At 38.8% G+C, this 25,515-nt stretch overlaps 1 protein-coding gene across 6 annotated transcripts in view; it reads left to right on the top strand.

Annotated features, from left to right (window-relative positions):
- The window catches only part of dennd2b (DENN domain containing 2B), a 462,540-nt gene that overhangs the window by 80,152 nt on the left and 356,873 nt on the right, over positions 1-25,515 (top strand). The window lies entirely within an intron of this gene.

Below are 25,515 nucleotides of genomic sequence, written 5' to 3' on the forward strand. Positions count from 1 at the left end.
GGTAAATGGACATTGCCTAACCCCATTTGCCCTTGAGAAGATGATGATGGTGAACTGCCTTCTTGAACAGCTGCAGCTCATTTGATCTAGGTTAACTCTCAAAGCTGTTAGGGAAAGAGTTCCAGGATTTTCATCCAGTGATGCTGAAGGAACAGCATCCATTTCCAGGACAGGATGGCGGGTAGCTTGGAGGGGAACATGTATGTTGTGGTGTTCCTGTGTATCTGCTGCCCTGTCCACCTAGATGGTATTGATTTAATCCTTAGAAAGTGTTGTCTAAGGAACTTTTGTGAATTTCTGCAGTGCATCTTGTTGGTGGTACACACTGCTCCTGAGCTTGAATGATGGAGGCCTAAATGTTTGTGGATGTTATGTCAAACAAGCAGGCTGCTTTGTTTTAGATGGTGTCCAACTTCTTGAGTGTTGTTGGAGCTGAGCTCATCCAAGTAAGTCTTCTATCATACTCTTGATTTGTGCCTTGTAGATGATGGGCAGACTTTGGAGAGTCGGGAGGTGAGTTTTTGCTACAGGTTTCTTAGCCTCTCACCTGTTCTTGTCACCTCTACGTTTGTATGACTAGTGCAGTTCAGTTTCAGGTCAGTGGTAATCCCCAGGATGTTGGTCTATGATATGATACATTATCAAACTTCTTTTTGAAAGTGCATGTATACAATATCAAACCCACAATTCTTATCACCCTCTCTAGTCCTAATCAAAGAACACAATCAAGTTTGTCAAACACAATTTATCTTTAACAAATCTAGGCTTGCTTATTTAACTGGTGACCCCTGTTAAAATTAGTATGAATACTATTTTTAATGGTATTTTTATGAATAGTATGAATTGATATAATGCCTGAGACACTTGAGTTTGACAGTGGTGATGTTGAAGGCAGACTGGTGCTTATGAAGCAGAAATAGAAATTCTGGTAACATATATTAATTAGATCAACTAGCAAATGTTAAGTGAAAAAGGCAAATCCTGAAGAAAGACATCTGAAATTTTATGCTGCCGTCTTTGCTTCACATTTCCTGCTTGGTTGCAGCATTTTCCATTCTGTTTCAAATTTCAAGAATTTCACAGTTTAAAGAAAACTTTTTTTTACTTGTACTTTCATGGCTACTGACAACCATGGAGCCACATTCAATAAAAACAGGTATTTTCAAAGGTAGGGAGAAGATTTGGGAAAGGACAAAAATCAAACCATGTTAGGACATTGACTGGAGGCTACTTTCCTTTTATAATACCATTTGCATGAAAATTAATTATTTCAGAAAATATTGTCATCTGCATAGATCCATTAAATTGATGTGAATAAATGTTACTTTCTGTGACTTTTGTTCAAATTTTGAATTACCGTTTGCTAATTCTGATTTATGAATGTGATTTAACAAATAACACTGCATAAATAACAAAGGAATTTTCTTACCTAATTTAGTTGAAAATAATTCAACAGAGAGGATAAAAGATGACACGAGTTCTTTAATCTTTTAAAGTTAGCAACAGACCAAATCAATTACAGCTGAAGGTTCAGGCATCTGTTTAGGTGTACTACGGTAGAATGTGATTTTTGGCATGGTGTTGAGTCATGGCATCTAATGATCTACTTTAGCACGTAGTCTGTGAGTGATTCAGGCCCTCCATCCAAATCCACCAGCACCTGAAAATTAAATAAGTTACTCCTATTTATAAGAAAAATAATTTTCATTTCTTTTGCATCTTTAGAAACATTAATATTCCCCAGGTGATGGTCCTATAGTCAAGGAAGTACTTTTGATTTAGGTCCAATAAATGAAATGTCTGGCTCCATTTTTTTTGGTCCATTTAACTTGCAATGAGTTATTTAAAAGAGGCACAGGTAAATATCTGGTTGCAAACAGTGAATAAAGCCATTATTATATTTAAAAATTTTTGGAAAAAAAATTGTCAAGGATCATGCCATGTGAATCAAAGTGGTTCTGCCACAGTGCAGTTTTTTATAATAGTAGACTGCCCCTGGCTGCACTCGATAAGGTGCCACTTAAAAGACTAATACACAAAGTAAGAGAGAGCTCATGGTGTTGGGACTAATATATTAGCATGTATAGAGGATTGGCTAACTAGCAGGAAACAGCGGGTCAGGACAAAAGATTCCATTTTCAGGAACTAGTGGATTATCACAGGGTTGCAAATGTTTACAATTTATGTTAATGTATTGAATGAAAGGTCTGAGTGTACTATAGTCAGTCATATTTGCTGATGATACATCATTTGGTAGGAAAGCAATTCTGAGGAGGATTGAAAGAGCCTACAAAGGGATAGATCTAGGGCAAAAAACTGACAGATGGAGTAAAATGTGGCTAAGTGTGAGGCTGTCAACTTTGCTGATAAAAGTAAGGAAACAGGACACTTTAAATGATGAGTGATAGTAGAATGCTGTGGTACAAAGGGATATAGATGTGTTTGTATCTGTATCACAAAAGGTTAGTATGCAGGTACAGCAAGTAATTAGGAAGGTATTATTCATTGCAGGTGGGGAGAATGAAAAATTGAAAAAACCTTTTGTGAGCATATAGGCTGTGTGGTTAATGCCTCATTGGAAATCCAAGTTCAAATTCATAAATCTATATTGTCACCAGGTTGATAAACCATCACTGTATTGCAGCTACAAGATTTAAGCCACATAATCTATCTGTCTTTAGCATTGTATCTTCAATGTAGAGTAACCACTTCTCATTATTCAATGTAGGAATCTTACATATTTGAAAGTTGTCAACAGGTGAACAGCAGCAAAAGCAAAGAAAAACAAAGCCAAAAGCTGCATTTGCTTCTGTGAACAGAGAGGGACTGCTTACTTTTCGAACAACAAGAAATTTACAGCCAAAGAATGATCATGGGACCCAACTCACATCTTTTGGAACTGGAGCTCAATTAATTCTTTTCTGCTAAAACTTGATACCAAGGTAACTGTGCTTTCCCTGATCTGTCCCATACTCCTTTCGAGGAGAGATAATAAATTTACTTCTCACCCCAGTCAGATCTCCTCCAAAACTTCCCTTAAAGATTTCAAGATGAAATCATAGAATCCCGATAGTGTGCAAGCAGGTCCATTGGCCCATCGAGTCCAAAAGCAAGTTAATGTCTTTCAATGTTGACTTCTGAACATTAAATCCCACAATATTAACAATGTCATTAGTTTGTAGTCACCTGCTCATTGATGCATATTGGACAGGGTCACAGTTCTGGAAGGACTGTGTTTTTCACACAACTTTCAAATTTAACCAACCTTAGTATACCACTAATTTGAAATCCAGACTCTTAAAAATAATATTATATAGGTATCACAAGCATTTCATCATCATGGCAAATGGAATGTTGGCCCTTATTGCAAGGGGGGCAGAGTATAAGTTCTTATGTATTTCTGTTCTTACGCATTCCCTTATTTTATGGAGTGGATATCCAAGTTTACTAGAAAATCATGTGGTGCTGTATATGTCAGTAACATATGAAATGTTCACTTTGATTTCACTTGTGATGCTGGCTGTTTTTGACCTTCTCATCAAATTAATGACTGAAAGTTAAAATGTTTTTGGTTTGGGTTATTAAAAGATACCAGTCATGGGCCTTTCAAAGGGATTTTTCTCAGTATCTTTCTGACAGGATCTTTTGATATTGTATCCAGATTTTGGAAAAGCCACCACCGCCCTCAATCCATATAACTTCCAATGAGCACCATGCAATACATCTTCTATCTGCAACATGGTATTTGTTTTATCAGCTTGGCATTTCCTCTGTTATTATCAGAAGATCAGTGTCCTAGGAATTTAAACAAATAAATAAAGCATTGAGTGCTGCAGGTCACTGTGGGACTGGGAAGGGCTGCACACTACAGTAAACTGGAGGTTGTCTATAGTTGGACTTTTTCCACAGGACTGACTGTTATATTCTATCTTCTCCTTGGGGCATAAACTATGTTGCACATGTACAGGAAATTCATGCAGATTTGTAATGCTTTTTTCTTGAAAATAAATTTCTTTTTTTAAGCTAACCTTTGGCCTTTTTAGTTGCAGTTAAATTTTATGGGGAGTGAAAATAATTAATCAAATGAATTTACTTAGGTAAAAAACTTTTGTTCATTCAATGTAAATTTGTCCACCGTAGGAGCATGGGTTTTTAACTTGCTGGCACTGTGACGCTGCTTAAGCTCAGTTAGACTTCATTAGTTTTTAATTGAGGTAGTACCTTTCTGCAAAGATTAAATATTTCTGGTTTGTATTGCTTTCAAGTAATATGTGACTGCTTTAAAAATAACTTACCTACAAATTGAAAAAAATAATTATATGAATATGGCTGAGACCCATAGAAGGGAACTCAAAGCACATAAAGTAAATGAAATAAATATGTGAATGCCACCTTGAAATTATATTACTGCCAATTTTACGGCTCTCTAGCCAAATAAATATAAGTCTAAACTAAAACATTTGTTTAGATTGAATGCACAACTGGATATGGAGAACATGAAACTCCATTTCATTTTTATGGCTTTGCAAGTGACCCACCATGAATATTTCACACCTTTTTATGCTTGTACATTGGATTCTGTTCTTTCTTCTACGGTTGATGAAGAAGAAAGCTATAGAGTACATGAAGATATCAATGGATGAGTCAGGTGGGCAAAGCAGTAGCAAATGATGTTCAATTCAGAGTAGTGTGAGGTGATGCATTTGAGGAAGGGAATAAAAAAATAAATGGTTGGAAATCTGACACCTGTCATAAACAAAATGTTTCTTTTGAGATGTTAATTTCTACCTCCCAATTCCATCTATTAAACTCTAGGTTTGTTTGTGTCCATTTCCATTTACACCTTGAATATAACTGAATCTTTTCCTCTTCAAAAGAATTGTATTCTTCAGCTACAGATTTTCCCACCAACCCTTTGTTCCTGCCTATCTGGTCCAGCTCCATTCTTGGCCATTGGACTCTTGCATTTCCCCCATTTAATTATTCTCACTCTGAATTGCCTTTTATCTTTTTCCTATGATCATGTTCCCAATGACATTTGATCTACTTGGCCCATAGCATTTCCAAAATTCCATTACAACTGTGCATTCTTTCTCTTCAAACTGGATGTCTACTACTGTAGAAGTTTCTTGAACTCAATCTAAGGCCTTTCTCTGCCATTAATGCTTCCACTGTCCCAGTCTATATTTCTACAGTTAAAGTACCGAATCAGAGCAGATTTCTCTGCAGACTTTTTTCTCCTACATCTTTCCCACTAGTTGGTAGTCTACAGACTATACTCAACACTGTAATTGATCCTTAGCTCCAACCATATTGATTCTGTCCTTGAACCTTCTGAGATGTCATCCGTAATTCACCAATACTATTACTCCTCCTTTCCTTTATTTTCTGAACACCTTGTGCCTAGAAATATTTAGCAACCAGTCTTCCAATTCCTTGGGCCAGGTCCCTTTTTATCACCACGACAACATATTTTAAATGGTAATCTATGCCTATAACTCCCTAATCTTATTTACTATACTCTGTACATGCATAGTAAACTTGATTTTAGAATTTTTTTTCTTTCTCCCTTATTTTGATTTCACTTATTGACTTTATATTCTCTATATTTGTGTGAGCTGTCTCAAGTGTTTTGTGCATCCTGGTTTTTCCTCTTTAGTATTCTGTTTTGTTTCGCACACCATTAATGAGTTAAAAGTCCTTGCAACAGCACTAGCAAAATGCTTCACATGAAACTCCATTCCAGCTCTGTTCGGGTGCAACATGACTAGTTTGTACGGGTGCCAGAGCCTCCTGTGGCATATTTCCAGCCATGCATTCATCTGCGTTTTATCTCTATTTTTGTATTTACTTGCATAATGGGAGTTATCCAGAGACAATTACATCCCTAAAATCCAACTACAGGACCACTCCTTGTCCAAGTACTTGGTACCAATGTGGACCACAATTCCTGCTATTCATCCTCACTGGAGAAGGTTCTATTCAAACTCTAACCAGAAAAAAATCTCTTCAATAGTCATAAAAATAAACAGACTTCATAGTCCTTCAACAATTCCTGCTACATGTCATTTGGGGCTCAGCCAAACATAATGAGATTTCATTGCATAACTATGTCAGCAAAGCCTCTAGAGCTGAATATATTAAAAGTCCTCAAAGTACTTGAACTAATATACATTTGTTTCATTGTATTAAATGCTGAACAGATGTTCAGTTTGGGTTCTGTGAGGATGAGTCAGCTCCTGATCTCAGTGCAGCCTTGTTTTAATCATTGTCAAAATATATGAACACAAGAACTAGGAGCCGTGTTGGCAATTCAATCCCTCAAGCCTGCTCCACCACTTGATATGATCATGGTTGATCTCATTTAGCATCAACTCCATTTTCCTGCCCACTCTCTGTCACCCTTTAATCCATTACTAATTAAAAATCTGACTGTCTTCTCTCTAAATTTACTCAATGTCCCAGCATCCATAGCACTCTGGGGTAGTGAATTCCAACGATTCATGACTCTTTGAAAGAAGTAATTTCTCTTAATCTGTTTTTAAAACTGCTATATATTATCTGAAATAACTATGACCTCTCATTCTAGACATTTACTTTGTCAATCCCTTTTATATACCGCAATCTTTAATTTACTTCAATTATTCTTCTAAACCTCTCATTCTTCTAAACTCAACATAAGGTCCAAACTGCCCAACCTCTCTCTCTTTTTATAAGACAAACCACCCTCCTCTCTAGAATAAATCTAGTGAACCTCCAAAATACGCTCGACTTCAGCAGCTGAGTGAGATGAGTGACTGTCCTGGACATCAGCATTTGACCAAGTTTAGAATCAAGGTGCTCTACTAAAACTGGACTCAACGAGAATCGGAGGGAAATCTCTCCACTGTTTAAAGTCAAACCTAGCAAAAAGGATGAAGATTCTGGTAGTTACAGATAGATCGTTTCCTTCTAGGAAGGACACTGCAGGCCTTCCTGAGGTTTGTGCCTATGGCCTAATCATCTTCAGCCACTCCACCGTTAGGTCAGAAATGGGGATGTTCAGTGATTGCACACTTCGCAACACCATTTGTGTCTCGTAAGATACTAAAGTATTTGTATGTATCCATATGTAGCAAGACCTGCACAATATCCAAATTTGGGTTGGTAAGGGACGTGTAACTGTCATATTACTGAAGTGCAAGGTAATGGCCATCTCAGTTTGTCAGTCAATGGCATTAGTGAGGAAAGGAATTACTTGCTGCATAATTCCTAACCTATGACTTGCACTTGTAGACATCGTATTTATATATCTGGTTCTATTCCATTCCTATCAATGGTAACGCACCAGAATCTTGGTAGTGTGAGAGTTGATGATACCGTCAGTACAGTATCAATGATTTGAAGGAAAGTGCAGCAGTGCTCCATGAATGTGAATTACCTGCTGTGCTCTGTCAGGGTAAGTGCGCCAATTGTCTGCCTCCTTCACTCTCACTCTAACTCTGCCTTTGCACACCTCTCACCAAGGCTCATGATCTATCACAGTTTCTACTGAATACAGCACCTTGCCCTTCCTGTCCTCTGTGCCTCATTTGGGACACCTCACCACCCTTCCTGACTGAAGACAGACAAACTGCTTGACTGCCTACAGTTTCCTTTGATGGGACTACTAAGGTCTAATGTCCTCAGGCATTTAGCTAAGACCAGTTGGTTGAGGCACATGCAATGTGTTTGCTACCAAAGTTGCTGCTGCCACATGCTTTAGGTGTGAAATGGAAGTAGCACTGCGCTGGACACCAATATGCCCACCCAGTTGATGGTTCTTTTCTAGTAAATGGGACAAGCTGTCTGGCTTTCTGTCTGCACTAAATGACAGGGAAGAGATACTGTTAGTATCCATGTAAGTGCAGAGTGAGTGAGTGCTGGCAAAGCAAGGAGGAAACCTATTGCATACTGTTCCAATGAATGAGATGACTGCCAGTCCCTTGACACAAAGCAACTAGCAGTTTCATTGCAATGTAAAGTGGGACTTGACTTAACTTGTCCAATACTACCATGAACTGAAATGATAACAATACGGTTGAATTTAAAATATAGCTGGGTAGTGTGAAGATAAAATCCAATACCAGGATTCTGTGCTTGAATAAGGGGAATTATGATAGAATGAGGGAGGACCTGGCTAAAGTAGACTGGAAAAGCAAAACTTTATGGTGCGACAGTTGACGAGCAAATTTTTCAATGAGAAGGAAGGACTGTAAGAGGAAGGGTAATCTGCCATGGGTGTCTAAAGAAATAAGGCAGGCTATTAAAGTGAAAGAGAAAGCATACAAAGTAGCCAAAAACAGTAGGAATTGAGAAGATTGGGAAAGCTTTAAAAGTCAATAGAAAACCACAAAAAGAGCTATTAAGAAAAGTAAGATAAAGTATGAGGAAAAAAACTAACACAGAATATGAAGACAGATAGAAAATGTTTCTGTAAAATGAAGAGTAAAGTAAATGTTGGTCATTTAGAAGATGAGAAGGTGCATTTAATAATGGAATAAAATTAAATGACTGAGGCATTGAACAGGTACTTAGCATCAGTCTTCACATTGGAGGATACTAATAACATGCGATTAAGTGATGAAGAGATGAAGTTAGGTGAGAACCTAGAAACAATTATTATTATAGAAGAGCTAGTGTTGGGTAAGCTAAGGGTAGATAAGTCTCCTGGCCCTGATGGAATGCATCCCAGAGTACTAAAAGAGAGGGTGGGAGAAGTAGCAGGTGGACTGGTGGAAATTTTCCAAAATTCGCTGGACTCTGAGGCAGTCCCAGCAGATTGGAAAATAGCACATGTGACGCCACCATTTAAAAAAGGAATTAGATGAAAGATGAGGAACTATGTACCAGTTAGCTTAACCTCTGTAGTGGGGAAGATGCTTGAGTCTATTATCAAGGAAGAAATAGCAGGGCATCTCGAAACAAATTGTCCCATTGTAGAGACGCAGCATGGGTTCATGAAGGGCGGGTCATGCTTCATAAATCTTTTGGAATTCTGTGAAGACATTTCAAGTAAGGTGGACAACAGGGATCTAGTGGATGTGGTGTACCTAGATTTCCAAAAGCCTTTGACAGTGTGCTGCACATGAGATTGTTACAGATAAGGATGTGTGGTTTTAGGGGTAGAGTATTAGTGTGGATAGAGAATTGATTGACTGACAGGGAGCAAAGAGTGGGGATAAACACGTACTATTCTGACTGGAAATTAGTGATTCGTGGTATGCCTCATGGATTGGTGTTGGGACCACAATTATTTACAATTTGAATAGATGATTTGGAATTGGGGACCACGTGTACGGTGTCAAAATTTGCTGATAACACTAAGATGAGTGGCAGAGCAAAGTGTGCAGAGGACTGAAATTTTACAGAGGAACATACATGCACTGAGTGGTGGGCAAAGGTCTGGCAGATGGAATACTATGTAAATAAATGTGAAGTCATCCATTTTGGTAGGAGTAACAGCAAAATAGGTTATTACTTGAATGGTAAGATATTGCAGCATGCTGATTTGCAGAGGGACCTGGGTGTCCTTGTGCCTGAATCACAAAGCTGGTCTGCAGGTACAAAAGGTAATTAGGAAGGCAAGTGGAATTTTGTCCTTCATTGCAAAAGGGATTGAGTTTAAAAGCAGGGAGGTTATGTTACAGCTGTACAAGGTGCTGGTGAGGCCACACCTGGAGTACTGTGTGCACATTTGGTCTCCTTACTTGAGAAAGGATGTACTGGCACTAGAGGGGGTGCAGAGGAGGTTCACAAGGTTGATTCCAGAGTTGAGGGGGTTGGCTCATGAGAGGCTGAGTAGATTGGGATTACATTCATTAGAATTCAGAAGAATGAAGGGGGATATTATGGAAACATATAAAATTATGAAGGGAATCGATAAAATAGAAATAGCTAGGATGTTTCCATTGGTGGGTGAAGATAGGACAAGAGGGTATGGCCTCAACATTAGAGGAAGCAGATTTAGAACTAAGTTGAGAAGGAACTTCTTCACCCAGAGGGTTGTTAATCTCTGGAATTCCTTGTCCAGAGAAGTCATTGACGCTACTTCAGTAATCACTTTTAAAGCTAAAGTTGATACTTTTTTGAAAAAGAAAGGAATTAAGGGATATGGTGAAAACACGGTAAGTGGAGCTGAGTCCACATGAAGATTGGCCATGATCTTCTTGAATGGCGGAGCAGGCTCAAAGGGCCAGATGGCCTACTCCTGGGCCTAGTTCTAATATCAATGAACATAGTGTTAAAATCTATTAGTCATAACCACATGTATCACTGCATTCTCCTTTTTATTGGAAAATATACTGATGAACCAAGCATACTACTTCCCATTCGGGAACATGCACTTTCATTCCTCAGATAAAAACAATGACTGTAGATGCTGGAAACCAGATTCTGGATTAGTGGTGCTGGAAGAGCACAGCAGTTCAGGCAGCACCCTCAGTTTGGCTAAAGCATGATTTCTAGGATGACTATTAGCGAGGAACTCTGCTGCTGAAATCTGTTTTGACGTCTGCAGGCAAAATTAATTGAGATAGATCCGATCCATTTCTGGCAGGATTTTACTCTGCTTTAAATCGGAGGCTTCACTATCTTTTCAATTTCAAATATTGGAGTTTTTGACTCTTTTAGATAATCATTTGACCATTGTGTTTTAGATCCAATTCAGAGGCCTGTATATATTTTGCAAAATTCACTAATCTAACTGATGCTTCCTTATCTTTACCCACTTCAGATGTTTTCACAAAATCCATTCGAGAAAGGTCACAGATTCTAAATAAATTGGTTCCCAACATAAAATCAATATTATTAATAAGCAACTTGAACTGTCATAATAACAGATCCACTGACTAAAGCACAATTTAATTTCACTGTACAATGGAACAGGTAAACAAATTTCATCACTACCCTCGAGCATACAATTTTATTTAATAAACTCACTGGGGATAAATAATAGAATCCCTAGAGTGTGGAAGCAGTCATTCAGCCCATTGAGTGCACACCGACCCTCCAAAGGGCATCGTATCCACACCCACTCCCCTATACTATTCATGTAACCCTGCATTTCCCATAGTTCATCCATTGAGCCTGCACAACCTTGGATGCGATGGGTAATTAAGATGGCCAGTCCACCTAATCTGCACACCTCTTGGGCTGTGGGAGGAAACCCACAGAAACACAGGGAGACTGTGTGCAAACTCCAAACAAGACAATTGCCCGAGGCTGGAATTGAACCCAAGTCCGTGGAACTGTGAGGCAGCGGTGCTAACCACTGAGCCACCCACTAATTTTGTGTTATTTGCTAACGAAATGTTTTGTGTAAACCTTGTAACCATAAAAGTAATCATCTTTTTATCAGACAAAACTGGAGTTACTTCGCTCTTAAATGAAGAACTCCTGTACTACTTAATGTTCCAATTTACACCCACTGTGAACACATTAGATTCTATTAGATTGTCACTAGTTTCACTCACTGGTGTGGTATTTTCTGGTGCAGGTATGTCCACAAAAGAAACCAATTTTGCTTTCAATCACAAATTGTCAGTTTTCAACTTTCACCTGCTTCCTTGAATAATATTTATGTCCCACTCTGTTACTTTCCCTACCCTGAGAAACATTCATCTTTTCATTTTTTTGCCATTCTGTCATAGCAATTATTGTTCTGTTCATTCTCAAGTTGTTTTCTCTCTAGCTTCAAAATCGATGTGCAAACAAAGGTTTATTGTCACCCACGTGTTTGTGAGATAATTAGTAACTTTCAGCTAAAACTGCAGTTTCCCTTTTATTTTTGAAAATTTATGGCTTCCTAAGTGGAACCTGATTCCTAAAGTAATTCTTTTCATTAACTGCCTGAAAACTTGTTTGAAAATTTTAACAACATTTCTCTCAGGTTTTCAGAATCTTGAACAAATTTCATCACCCTATACCATTGATTGACCACTACTTTTTATTCAGCATATATGCTCAGTCGTTAGCACTGCTGCCTCACAGCACCAGGGACCCAGGTTCAATTCCCACCTTGGGCAGCTGTCTGCGTGGAGTTTGCCCATTCTCCCCGTGTCTGCGTGGGTTTCCTCCGGGTGCTCCGGTTTCTTCCCATAGTCCAAAGATGTGTAGGTTTGGTGAATTGGCCATACTAAATTGCCCAAAGTGTTAGGTGCATTAGTCAAGGGTAAATGTAGGAGAATGGGTCTGGGTGGGTTGCTCTTTGGAGAGTCAGTGTGGACTTGTTGGGCCAAAGGGCCTGTTTCCACACTGTAGGTAATCTAATCTAATATACTGATTCTATCGCTTCCTTAATTTAAAAATTTTTTTGGATAAAATTTTAATTGTCTCACAACCTTTTAATGCTTTCCCTACCAAAATGCTCTGTAATAAAATCATCCAAATTTCTCCAATCTATAATCTTGTAGTAATTTTGTTAAATTATACAAAATCCATTTTGGCTCCTACCTTTAGGCAAATATTCCTGCCAAATCTGAACTAGGAGTGAATTTTGACCCATTGTCAAGTCTGCCTGCTACTCCCCTGTTAACAGAATTAAAGCCTTACTCGATTAAATTTTTTTGGGTTCCCTCTCTCATTGCATTTCAAGGCTTCCCTTTTTGTTAAACTGACATTCTTTTTTTGATCTTACAAAATTGATTGCAAAGGTGCAATAGATATGAGAGAAATGATTAGTGAAGCAAAATGTGGGTCCCTTATAGTGACAAACACGGAAAGTTATAGTAGGGGAAATAAAGAAAAGGCAGATCAATTAAATACACGTTTTGGTTCTGTTTTCCCAAAGAAGGACATGAGTAACACTATTAAAAACTTTGGATTTATGTGGTCTAATGAGAGGGAGGAATTAAAGGAAATCAGTATTTGTAGGGAAATGAAGTTGGGGAAATTGATGGGATTAAAGGCCAATAAATTCTCAGGGCCCACAAATCTACATCCCAGAATACTTAAGGAAGTGCACTAGAAATAGTGGATGCATTGTTGCCCATCTTTCAATTTTGCATAAACTTTGTAACGGTCCCTATCAATTTGGACTGTTGCTAATTTAACCCCAGTATTTAACAAAGAAGATAGAGAGAAAACAGATAATTATAGACTGGCTATTCTGACATCGGTAATGGGAAAATACTAGAGTTTATTATAAAAGGCACTTGGAAATCAGTGACAAGATTGGATGGAGTCTGCATGTGAAAATGAAAGGGAAATCCTTTTTAAAAATCCACTGGAATTTTGTGATGTAACTAGCGGAGTTGGTAAGGGGGTGACAATAGATGCAATTTATTTGAACTGTCAGAAAGCTATTGATAAGGTCTGTTAAGAGATTAGCATGTAAAATTCAAGGAGATCAGATTGGGGGCTAATATATTGACATGGATTGAGAATTGGCTGGCAGACAGGAAACAAAGTAGGTACGAACGGGACTTTTTTCAAAGGGGCAGTGATTAGTGGACTATTGCAGGGATCAGTGCTATTCACAATATATAGTAATGATTTAGATGAGGGAATTAAATGTAACATCTCCAGGTTTGTAGATAACACAAACCAGGAGCCCCCCTCAGACCCATAACCTGGAACACCAATTTACAGACTGGCCAAGGAGCTACACCAAAGACTAAAACACTTAGTAGAAGACTCACGCCACTCCATCTACTCCACCCAAGAATTCCTGAAGACAACAAAGACACCAAGATAGAAGAGGAACCAAAATAATGGTCTCCTTTGATGTAACAGCCCTGTTCACATCCATCAATATCAACTTGACCAAGGAAACACTGACTACGTTATTAGAAGACCCAAAAACACGTACACCAAACACTACCAACTTCATCAGTAAGGACAGTATAGTCAAGCTAGTGGACCTACTCCTTACCACCCACTTTACCTTCAACAACGAAACCTACAGACAAACCATGGGATCTCCAATATCAGGTTTCTTAGCAGAGGCAGTAATGAAGAGACTCGAACAAACAACTCTGCCAACCATCCAACCCAAACTTTGGGTATACTACGTAGATGACACCTTTTGTTATCACTAAATGAAACAAATTAGAGGAAACCTTCAAGAGCATCAATAATACACTTACTGGCATAAAAATTCACTAAAGAGGAGGAAAACAACAACAAACTGCCATTCCTAGATGTCGCAGTAGAGTGAACAGCCAATGGGGAACTTCAAACCAGCACCTACAGGAAAACAACACTATGGACCAAATATTGAACTACAGATGCAGTCACCCCAACAAACAAAGCTGCATTAGAACATTATTTAAAGAACCACCACACACTGCAGCACAGAGGAACTATGCAGAGCAGAGGAAAATCACCTATACACTGTATTCAAAAAGAACGGGTACCCAATGAACACAGTCCATCAATTTCTGAGCAACAAACCCAAACAAGCAAACAAATACACATCCAGAAACCTTAGCCACACTCCCCTACATCAAAGACATCTCAAATGACTGCCAGACTACTCAGACCCCTTGGCATCATGGTAGCCCACAAACCCACCAACACACTAAAACAGCAGCTAATGAACTTGAAAGACCCTATACAGACAACAATCAAAACTAATGTCATTTACAAATTACCATGCAAGAACTGTAACAAACACTACATTGGACAAACAGGCAGAAAACTAGCCACCATGATACATGAACATCAACTAGCCACAAAACGATATAACCCACTCTCACTAGTATTCTTACATACGGATGAGGAAGGACACCACATCGACTGGGACAACACATCCATCCTCTGACAAGCCAAACAGAGACATACACAAAAATTCCTAGAAGCATGGAATTCTAACTGGAACTCTATCAACAAACACATTGTCATCGATCCCATTTACCACCCCCGAGAATACAAACAGGAAATGATGTCACCACAAGAAATGACATTAACACAAGGAAACTCAAACATATAAATAGAAAGTGGGCTACACCACTGGTGCTTCATTCAGAGGCTCACTAAAGATGTTACATTATATGGTGACGAAACATCTGAAAACAAACCTTCCAGCTCAGTGAGCAAACCTACATGAACAAAGTTCAGTGGGAGGGTAAGCTGTGGGGATGATGCAGAAATGCTTCAATGTGATTTCTGTCAAGTTGAATGAGTGAGCAAAAGAAATATAACGTGGATAAATGAGGTTATCCACTTCAGTAGCAAAAAACAGGAAGGTAGGATATTATCTGAATGGGAAAGGGGAGATGCAACAATGACCTGGGTTTCTTTGTAGTTGCTAAAAGTAAACATGTAGGCGGTGAAGAGGGCAAGTAGTATGTTGGCCTTCATGTTGAGAGGTTTGAGTACAGAAGGAGGGATATTTGTTGCAATTCTACAGGACCTTGGTAAGACCACACCTGGAATATTGTATACAGTTTTGGTCTCCTTACCTAAGGAAGAATATTCTAGCTATTGAGGTAGTGCAGCAAAGATTTGTCAGATTGATTCCTGGGATGGCAGGACTGACATATAAAGAGAGGCTGGATCAGTTAGGATTACATTCACTAGAATTTAGAGAAATGGGGCAAGGGGGAATCTTATAGAATACCATAAAATTCCAATAGGACTCGACAGGTTAAGGGCAGGAAGGATATTCTCAATGACCAGTACAGAACTGGGGTCAAAGTCTAAGGATATGGGATAGACCGTTTAGGACTGATGAGGAGAATTTTTTTCAAACCAGAGAATGGTGAGCCTGTGGAATTCTCTGCCACAGGAAGTGATTGAGGGTAAAACACTAAATGTTTTCAAGAGAGTGATATGCTGTACTAGGGTTAAGGGGTTATGGATTATGGGGAGAAAGCAGGAACAGGGTACTGAGTTGAATAATCTGCTATGATCACACTGAATGGTGGAGCAGAGTGGGCTGAATGGTCTACATTTGCTTCTATTTTCTATGTTTCCATGTTTTTTCTTGTTTGTTTTGTTAGAACTCTAGTTCAAATTAGCTCAGTTGGTTGGATGGCTGGTTTGTGATATGAATTGATGCCAACAGTGCATGTTCAATCCCCACAATGGCTAACGTTACCATGAAGGATTTACTTTCCAAACCACTTCTCTCTCTTGCTGTCATACCAGAGCAGCCCTATGGGACAATGGTGACTTTACCTTTAATTTCTCCCACACATTTTGTTCATCATTCTTTGATGGCTTCATATTCTGTCCAATCTGCTGACCTGCAAAATATCTTTGTGGAATTGTATGCTTTTTCCTTCAATTTGAAACTATCTTTTAACTTCCTTTCTTGGCCACTAATGGTGCATCATTCTCCTGAGTCTTTCTTTCTCGCGGAAATACTTGAGTGTTACAATTTGGGTGTTAAATGTCTGACACTGCCTTTCTACTGATTAACCTAATTTCCAAGTTCACTTTTGACAATTGTCTTTATACTTATTTATGTGTGAAACACTAGTTTCACATTCACTCTTCTCTCCATCAAACTGAATGTGAAAATCAGTCATGCAATCACTGCTGCTGTTAGGAACTCCTCTACTATGAGATTGTTAGTTAATGCTGTCCCATTACACATTACCACATCTAGAATCATCTGTTCTCTGTTGACTCTGGAACATGCTGGTATATGAAACTGTTCCCAGAACAGTCTCCAAACTCATCTTCCACATTTTACCAATCTGATTTCTCCATTCTATAGGTAGATTAAAATTACCCATGATTACTATCTCAGACACTTTTATTGTTTTATTGCTTCATTGTTTTACACATTCTTCAGAAGTTCCAAATAGAGTGTTTTCTCTTCAAAGGCTCCAAAGCCAAAGATTTGAAAATAAACAACCTGATTACAGAGAAACCACAGGTAGGTATAATTCAAAAAGCTGCTAATCAGATACATGTCTCTCAAAATCACTTAACGTGTACATACTTGAATTGAATAACTTGGCTCCTCTCTCTACCCAACAACTTGGCAACCATCCCAAAAAATGAAGTAACAATGTTTGAATTTACCTGTAACATGGACCTGTGTTTTAACATTGAGGTGAGTTCTGTGCAGCAACACGGTAGGGATTGTTATTGGGTTGGAAGGAAAGTTGGAAAAAGGAATTAGCTGGGCATTTGGTTTTAATTGCTTCCTGTGGGTTTCCTGTGGGTTGACTAGGTTGGCTGACAGGCTGGAGGGCTACCATGTGGGAATCTGCATTTAGTTGAAGATAAGAGAAGGTTATTTTATTGAGAGCAAAAGAAATGGTGAGATAGGATTGTGGACCATGCGGAAATTGAATGCATGTCAGATGGTGTTCTGGCTTCTTTCTCATTACATACAGGTGGACTTGGACGGCCAGGGGAGGTAGGTGAAGAGGTGTAAACATGGTGACAGTGAGGCATGGGGTGCTCCATGGTGGTTGGAGGGAGAGAGCACTATGTGATCATGGATTGAGTCCATAATGCTGGCCTACTGAATCCTGATCATGTGGTAATGAGTCTAATAGTCCTTCAAGGGAGCAGATGGTAATGGGGTGTAGGGAGCAGACGGGCCACTGAAGGGAAGGGAAAAGTGGTGGTTACCAAGTGGCACATTGAACCCAGAGGCAGCACTCTTGCTCTTCCTGACTCAAAATAACAGTGCAGTAACAGCACTTACCTCGTGGAATCAACCTTTCTGCTCTCCTTTTAAACTGCCATCCACCCACCCGTGGATAAAAATAGAATGGCTGTAGGCGTGAAGTCACACTGTGTCATTATGATATTTAAATAACCCCCAATCAAACATTCCTGAGAAAAAAGTGGTACCCCAACTAACATTCCTGCCTTTATCCCATTATGGCTTTAGTTAGCCTATTGCTTTTCATTTCAACCCTTGATACAAAGCAAGCCCATCTCTTTTTTTTTGGGGGGGGGGTTAAGGTTTACTCATGAATTCTGAGTGAATTTGGCTTTCAAATTATTGTGTGCTGTTACTGAAAGATTCAGCACCAACGAGACAGAAATGTTTTGCTTCTCACACCATATTTGGTAAGATTTTGTGCTCCTCAGCTATTGGAATGAAATACAACATTTACTTTCAATTTGATTCACCCAAAACTGCTTTTAAATCAGATATAGTATGACACAGAGCAAGGCTCCTTTGGCTCACACTTCGAATGTCTGGATTATTTGGGAAGTCTCAGAGGCTATTTCCATGGATTAAAGTGAATGATGTTGCTTCAGATATAGGTGCCTTGTCCTTACTAATATCCAGATGATGAAAGTTTAATCCCAAAATGGCACGTGCAGTTCATGGGGAAAATTTAACTTTTTTTTGGAAATTAATAGAATGATTCCGAACAATAAGCTTAGTCCCTTAACATTTTTCTGATTTGGCCTAATAGTGACTAGATTGTAAATCATAACCTGCAGGTTTACTTAGTGTCAGCTGTGGCTCAGTTGGCAGCATCCTTACCCAGAATCAAAAGGTCCAAGTCCCACCCTTGTGGTTGAGCACAAGAATCATTGATGCCGCAGCACTGTTTGAGGTGTTACCTTTTGGATGTAACATTAAATCAAGGCCCCAGCTACAACTCTGATAGATGCAAAAAATCCCATGGTACTATGTTAAAGGAAATTGGAGGAGTTACTCTGGCATCCTGGACAATATTTATTCTACAATTAACATCATTGAAAAATCATTATCTGGTCATTATCACATTGCTGTTTGTGGAAAGTTGCTAAGCATAAATTAGCTTTTCTGTTTCATACACTACAAAAATAATTACATTTTGAAATTACATGACTGACTGTAAAGTGCTTTGAGATGTTCAATGGTCATAAGACTGAATAAATGCAGATCCTTCTTTCTAAAGTTAAAAACAGAGAACAACTATCATTAAAAAGTGAGAACATTTAACTCCTCTTTCAAAAATAAGCAGCAAGATAGATAATATAATGTTGACTTTGACTAAACAGTGGCAGTCTCATTTCTATGTCAGTAAGTCGTAGATTCAAACTTCATTTCATTCCAGTACTCAAAGTACTGCATAATTGGAGGTGCTGTTTTCTAGATTAGACTTTAGACCAGACTCTGTTTGCTATTTTGAGTATTGTGTATAAAAGATCCAATGATACACGTTATTAGAGCCATGAGAGATCTCCTCATGGTTGGCCTTCCATCTTCCACTCTCTCTGAACTTGAGTTTGTCATTGACTTGCCCATATCTTAACATGTATCAAATTCCATTCTGTCAGGATCCCTATGCTTACTGACCTACAATGACCTTCAGTTGAATAACGCCTTTATTTTAATATTTTCATCTTTGATTTCAAAGCTTTGTATGGTCTTGCCTCTCCCTGTCTCTGTAAACTCCTCCCTTTGCAACCTTTTGAACTATCTGGACTTTTTCAAGTCTGGCATCTACACATTCTTGATTTTAATTGTTTCTCCAGTGCTGATTCTGCCTAGGCCCTGAGATCTGGGATTCCATCTCTCAACCTTCCCACCATCCTAACATTTAAAGCCGAGGTTTTCAAACAGTCTTTTGATTACTGGCCAGATTATTAATGTATTAACATTAAACAAAAATGCTCCCTAAAAATCCCAACCCGTCAATGATGAACTAGAGCAGTACTGTTTAACAATAATTTCAGCCTAAAGATTTTGTGATTTCTTGTCAAATGGCCTACAATGGTGGGGTTTTAAAGGTGGAGGTACTCTTTTCGTTTACTTGTGTGATACTGAGTGTAATGTGAACATGCAACATCAGAAAATCCTTTATTTGACTGTCACCCTCCCTGTTAAACAATCACTGCATAAAAGGCCTTTGTCTCAGAGAAATAAAGTATTCTTCTGCACTATTAAACCTTTACTGTCAGATGTTAAACTCACTGTGAATGATTTTTGCATCTGCAATCCTCACAGGAATTTACTTGCCTCACACAGAAATGACACAGTACAGTACATAAAACAGAAAGGAACCAGGTGTGGTCACAGCTTTCTCCTGTTCAATCAAACTCTGTTTTTTAACTTTGAATAGCACATTGAATGCTAAACAGGACACATTCTCTGCTGGACAGAATGCTGAAATGGCCAGAAGCAGAAAAGTCTGTGCTTTTCAAAATTTGATAATGCATTTGGCACAAAATCGAGCTGATTTGCTTTATTTTTGCTGGATACTTAAGTGCGTCAGAAGCCATAACATTTTATCTTCAGTCAAATAGTTTTGACTAAAACTTCATCGAGCTTGATAGTAATATCAACTTGACCAAAGTTTTTCTTTTGCATCAAACAATAATGAAATATTAGTGAGTTATGTTAAATAGTGGCATATACCCATTGTTCCCACTCTATATCAGACACTTTATATGCCACCATTTATAGGACATGCATCACTAATACAAAATAAGGGAAAAATACAAGTTTGGTAAACAGATAATGGATATTTTTCATATTGTATTCCAGTTCCTGGGAGAATAGTGCAAAATGACTTCCCTGTATTGTTCAACTGACTCTGCATTTGAAATCTGCTGACAATCCTTTGGTGGTCCAATCCAGGGAAGAGTTATGTCAAAGAACTAAAGTTCTGTGAATGTTGGAAATCTGAAATAAAAATAGAAACTGATGGAACTATTCAAGTCTTCCAGCATCTTTAGTAAGGGAAACAACATTCATATTTCTTGTCGATTATCCTTGTTCTGTACTTACGAATACCTGACTGCTGAAGTATGTAGGTGTAAAAATTTACATTGGGCAGTGCTGCTAGCCATATGAGACCCACAGAAATTGAGTCAGTCACACCGTTGTAATAAAATGGACCTTGTAACTTTCCTACTACTGTTTTGCCATCTTTCCTTTTCCATTTTGTTTTCAGTCAGATTAAAATTTCTGCTATTATCATAACTTAATATCATTGCTGTCTTCAGCACTTTTAAGTATTCTGATGCAAATTATTTCTAATTTGGTGAGAAGTATGCAACTTTTGAAGTGATTAAATGATCAGAGTTGAATGCTTTGGAGGTATCTTCTGTTTCAGAGCATGTATGCCACAGTCATTACTGTGCATTGGAAAGACCAGTAAAGGGCACAGGTGGAAGAGGAGGCAAATGGCTGCAGCTAGTTCAATCCTAGATAGTGGGTGTAAGCCAATAAAATCAGATAGCTGGTTATGACAGAGAACTAGTGCAGGCCCAGACTCAGCCATCTGCTATGATTGAACTGAGCCATTTCATCCAAGAGGATGGAGTCTCAGGTAGGTAGGATAGTGAAGAAGGTGTTTTGGTATGCTTTCCTTTATTGGTCAGAGCATTGAGTATAGGAGTTGGGAGGTCATGCTGTGGCTGTACAGGACATTAGTTAGGTCACTTTTGGAAGATTGTGCGCAGTAAGGGAAACAACATTCTGGTCTCCCTCCTATTGGAAGGATGTTGTAAAACTTGAAAGAGTTCAGAAAAGATTTACAAGGATGTTGCCAGGGCTGGAGGGTTTGAGCTATAGGAAGAAGCTGGGCCCTTTTTCCCTGGGCTGTGGAGTTTGAGGGGTGACCTTTTATACAATCATGACTGGCATGGATAAGGTAAATAAACAAGGTCTTTTCCCAGGGATGGTGGAGTCCAGAACTCAGAGGGCATAGGTTTAGGATGAGAGGGGAAAGATTTAAAAGGAACTTAAGGGGCAACTTTTTCATGGAAAGGATGGTGCATGTATGGAATGAGCTGCCAGAGAAAGTGGTGAAGTCTGGTACAATTACAACATTTAAAAGGCATCTGGATGGGTATATGAATAGGAAGGGTTTAGAATGATATGGGCCAAGTGCTGGCAAATTGGACTAGATTAAATTAGAGTATCAGGACTGAAGGGTCTGTTTCCACGCTGTACATCTCTATGACTCTCTTTGCAGAATCAAACTAGCAACAGCACAGCACAACCAATGCATGTACTGATAATATTTGGTTCATAATATAGTTAAGGCAGAGGTAGGCCTTCAACCCATCTCTGGAAGATTGTAAATGTGTTTCCACTCCAATATTTAATTGCATCTTTAAAAATTCCTTGCTTTATGAAGAAAATGATCGACTGGAAAAGATCCACTGGCTCAAGGAGCCTTTCCCATTTAGCTAATAAATCACAATGCAGAGCTCTACACCCACCTGGTACAAAGTAATCTCTGGGGAAAGCTGAAATACCAGCTCTAAAAACTTCATTACTATTCCCTACCATTCATTAAAAATGTTGTTATGTTTCCTCATTACACTGTGGCCCCTGGTTGTTAAATTAAAATTTCCCCTCCGGTGAATTAAATTTTCTACACCTGCAAGATTTATGTTTATATTTATTGTACGGTTAAGAAGCCACATTAATTATTTGAGAAATCTTAACGCATAATTGCAAGTAATCATGTATGGCTTCCTGTTAGTTTATTCAAAATAGTATAAATGAATGTTGGCCCTATAAAGGGCTTTGCTTGTAAATATATAATTGGTTACATGGGTGATTTGCTAGTGGTGGTATTTAATGTAAAAGAAAAGACAAAAGCCATGATTTTAATGAGGGGAAAGTCTCTCCAGTATTTATGATAACACTTCTGGGTATAAAAAAAATGGATATGCACAATTTACAGCATTTTGCTGTATTTTGACTTCATGCCACTGAGGACCGATTTGAGCCTGTTAATGGTCACATAAGGCCAATTGCTTTAGGAGAACTGACAATCTTCCAGTTGGTCTCCTGGCCTTCAGGCAATAGGGGACAGTGCAGCTGTCTAAAAACCAGGATGGGACAATTTTAGAAGTTCCCTTGACTACATTTCAGCAGCAATTGCTGGGTACTTGCCTGCTTCCCCACTTCTCTCTCCTCTCACTACACACCTACACACACACACCTATACACACACACCACCTAAATACAGTGGTGAACCAGTTACTTGTTTATTTTAGATTTGAAAATGTTTGAAAGAGGTGGCTCCATTTTTGGATGTTTTCTCTCTCACTTACCCACAAGGGCAACCTGCTATCATATTTGAAGTGGTGGGTCTCCCATTGGTCTTTCATCTTCAAAAACCAGGCTGCAGTATATTTTTTAATCTGTTATGTTATTGCATATATTTACGTTATTATATACCACTGGAGTCAGTAGGACTTGAACCCAGACCATCTGGCTCATAGGTAGAGACACAACCAGTGAACCACAACAGCCCTCAGGAGCCAGACTGATATTTTCAATTTGCATAGAATGCCTGTTTAATTCAGGAACAAAAAAAAATGGCAATTGACTATTTACCCAAAGTGAAAACCTTCATTTGAGCCTGACAGTAGGATCCTGAATCCCAATAGATAATCTTACATTACTACCATTTTCTTAGTTAAACTTGTGGATGAGGACAGATTTGGGCATGTATAATGCCATTTATGATTAACTAACTAAGTGACAGTCATTGCATAAATGAGAAGTACGTCAAACATGGATGAGTAATGGGAGAGTTGCTCTCATTCTCACTATACCAGTACTAATCAACTCCTTCAGTGGTGGGAAGGTACAATGGAAAACAAACTGTAAAAAAGCTAAGATATTTGGAGAGTTAGAAGAGACATAAGATCATGAGAACTAGAAATGGGTGGATTGTCGGCTGGATTTTATGGTCACTACTATTGTTTGATAGCGAGGAAGGGTGTCATAAAGCAGGTGGCTCTTCCAATCTCTTCCGACCCAGTTCCAATTTGTCTCCCATGTCATGGTGGGCAGGGGAGGGAGAAAGTGGCCTACTTACCTTTACATCTGTTGAGACCTGCCATGGTTAACTTAAGGGTCTCCACCTACCTCCACTGCTATTTTACTTGCAATGATGAAACATGTAGCAAAGCAGGTACACTGATGCCATTCGTTGCATGGACTGCTGTCAGGCTGAAATAGGTTATCTCCTTTGTGGGGTCTGCTATGCCCATCAGAGACCCCCTCCTCCTCATTCCCTTGCTAACATTGTACTCTACCTTTAATGCTGCCCTATAGTTTCTCAATCCCAGGCCTCCAACGCTCCCCAGACCCCTAGCTGGAGTTAGCTGCCAGGACTGCCCCAAATCCCAGAGAGAGAGTGCTTCAAGTCTGGGCTTGAACTGTCCTTCCTGACAGGCTGCCTGCATTCCAGCAGTGATTACCACTCTAACCTGTCACTGCTGGGGACATCAAGCCGTGAAACAATCTGACTGGGCAGATTGGCCTTGCTCGGACAGAACTTTCTCCCAGGTGGAGTTGAAGTAATACGATAAAAGACATTAGTTGTTCCCAGCTCTGTTTCATGTAAGCAAGCTAATGACTAAATTATTGACTGAAGATGGGGTGGGGGCATGGGCAGCTGGGAAGGTGGTGCCTTGTGAAATCCAACCTCATGTGGTTCCTTGAACCATCGCTGCTATTCTATAATATTGTACCGAATCTTCTACCTCAATTCCACTCTCCAATCTTTGTCCCATTTTGAGTTGATCTCCTTTATTATGACATGGAAGCTGACAACCAAATGAAATCAGCCTCCCGATCTCTACATTCCCATCAGAGTAAAATTAAAATACTCAATGACCCTCAAAATTGACACCCAATGGCTCCTAATCAGACTTCTTGCATTACTAATACCAGTATTATAACTTAAAAGAATTAACCATTTATTAACATAATGACTTTAACATAGCAAAGTTAAACAACAAGTAATCTAACTCCTGCTTACGATTTAAACCAATCTTCTTTGACTCTAGCCTCCACTCACACAAAGCCAGGCAGACAAATGGACACAATTAAGGGATAAATCAGAAGGAAAATAAAGAAATGTAAAGGGCCAGTCCACTCAAGCAGTCTCCACGATGTGTAATATCACAGTCACATGGGGTTGTATCTTGCTTGATTTTTTTCAAAGACACCATTCAGTGCAAATAGTTTCTAGTGTTTTAATTTGCACTGATGTCAGATTAACTGGTCTTTTAATTCCAAGTTTCCTCTTGTTCTTTCCGTGGACAGTGCTGCTACATTTTGCTTATTTCCAATCCACTATGATGTTTCTAGAATGTAGGCAATTTTGGATAATCATATCCAGCGCATCTAGTATTTCTATAACATGTTTTTTCTAAGAACACTGATGTAGACCATCAGATCTTTTGGATTTGTTAACTTCTAATTTTAAGTTTGCATTTTCTCTGCTGTTAACTACATTAATAAACAGTCCTTAATAGTAAGATCAACTAGTATCTTAATTGCCTTGTGTTTTGCTGCATAGAACAAGTAATACATTGTTAATACACAAGAGAATGGAATTCGAGGATAGTGAAATTGTTTAGCTGGCCAATGTAGTCTTGCAGCATAGCTGAACTTTTAAAATAATTTGGGGCCAGGAATCAGATTGGCCAGTTGTGTTGTGTTCAGCCTCAAAAAATATTTATTCTCAGGCTTTCATGAGATGTTGGGATATTCCTCTGGGATGGGTGATCAAATGTAGCATCAGGGTAATGCCGAGTGTTGTTTCAACAGAAAGGAATGAAAATGAATATGGCCAAAGTAATCTGGTACTCTCGGGAGTTGGG

This window comes from Chiloscyllium punctatum, chromosome 22 (assembly GCF_047496795.1).
Source record: "Chiloscyllium punctatum isolate Juve2018m chromosome 22, sChiPun1.3, whole genome shotgun sequence".
NCBI classification, from domain to species: Eukaryota; Metazoa; Chordata; class Chondrichthyes; order Orectolobiformes; family Hemiscylliidae; genus Chiloscyllium; species Chiloscyllium punctatum.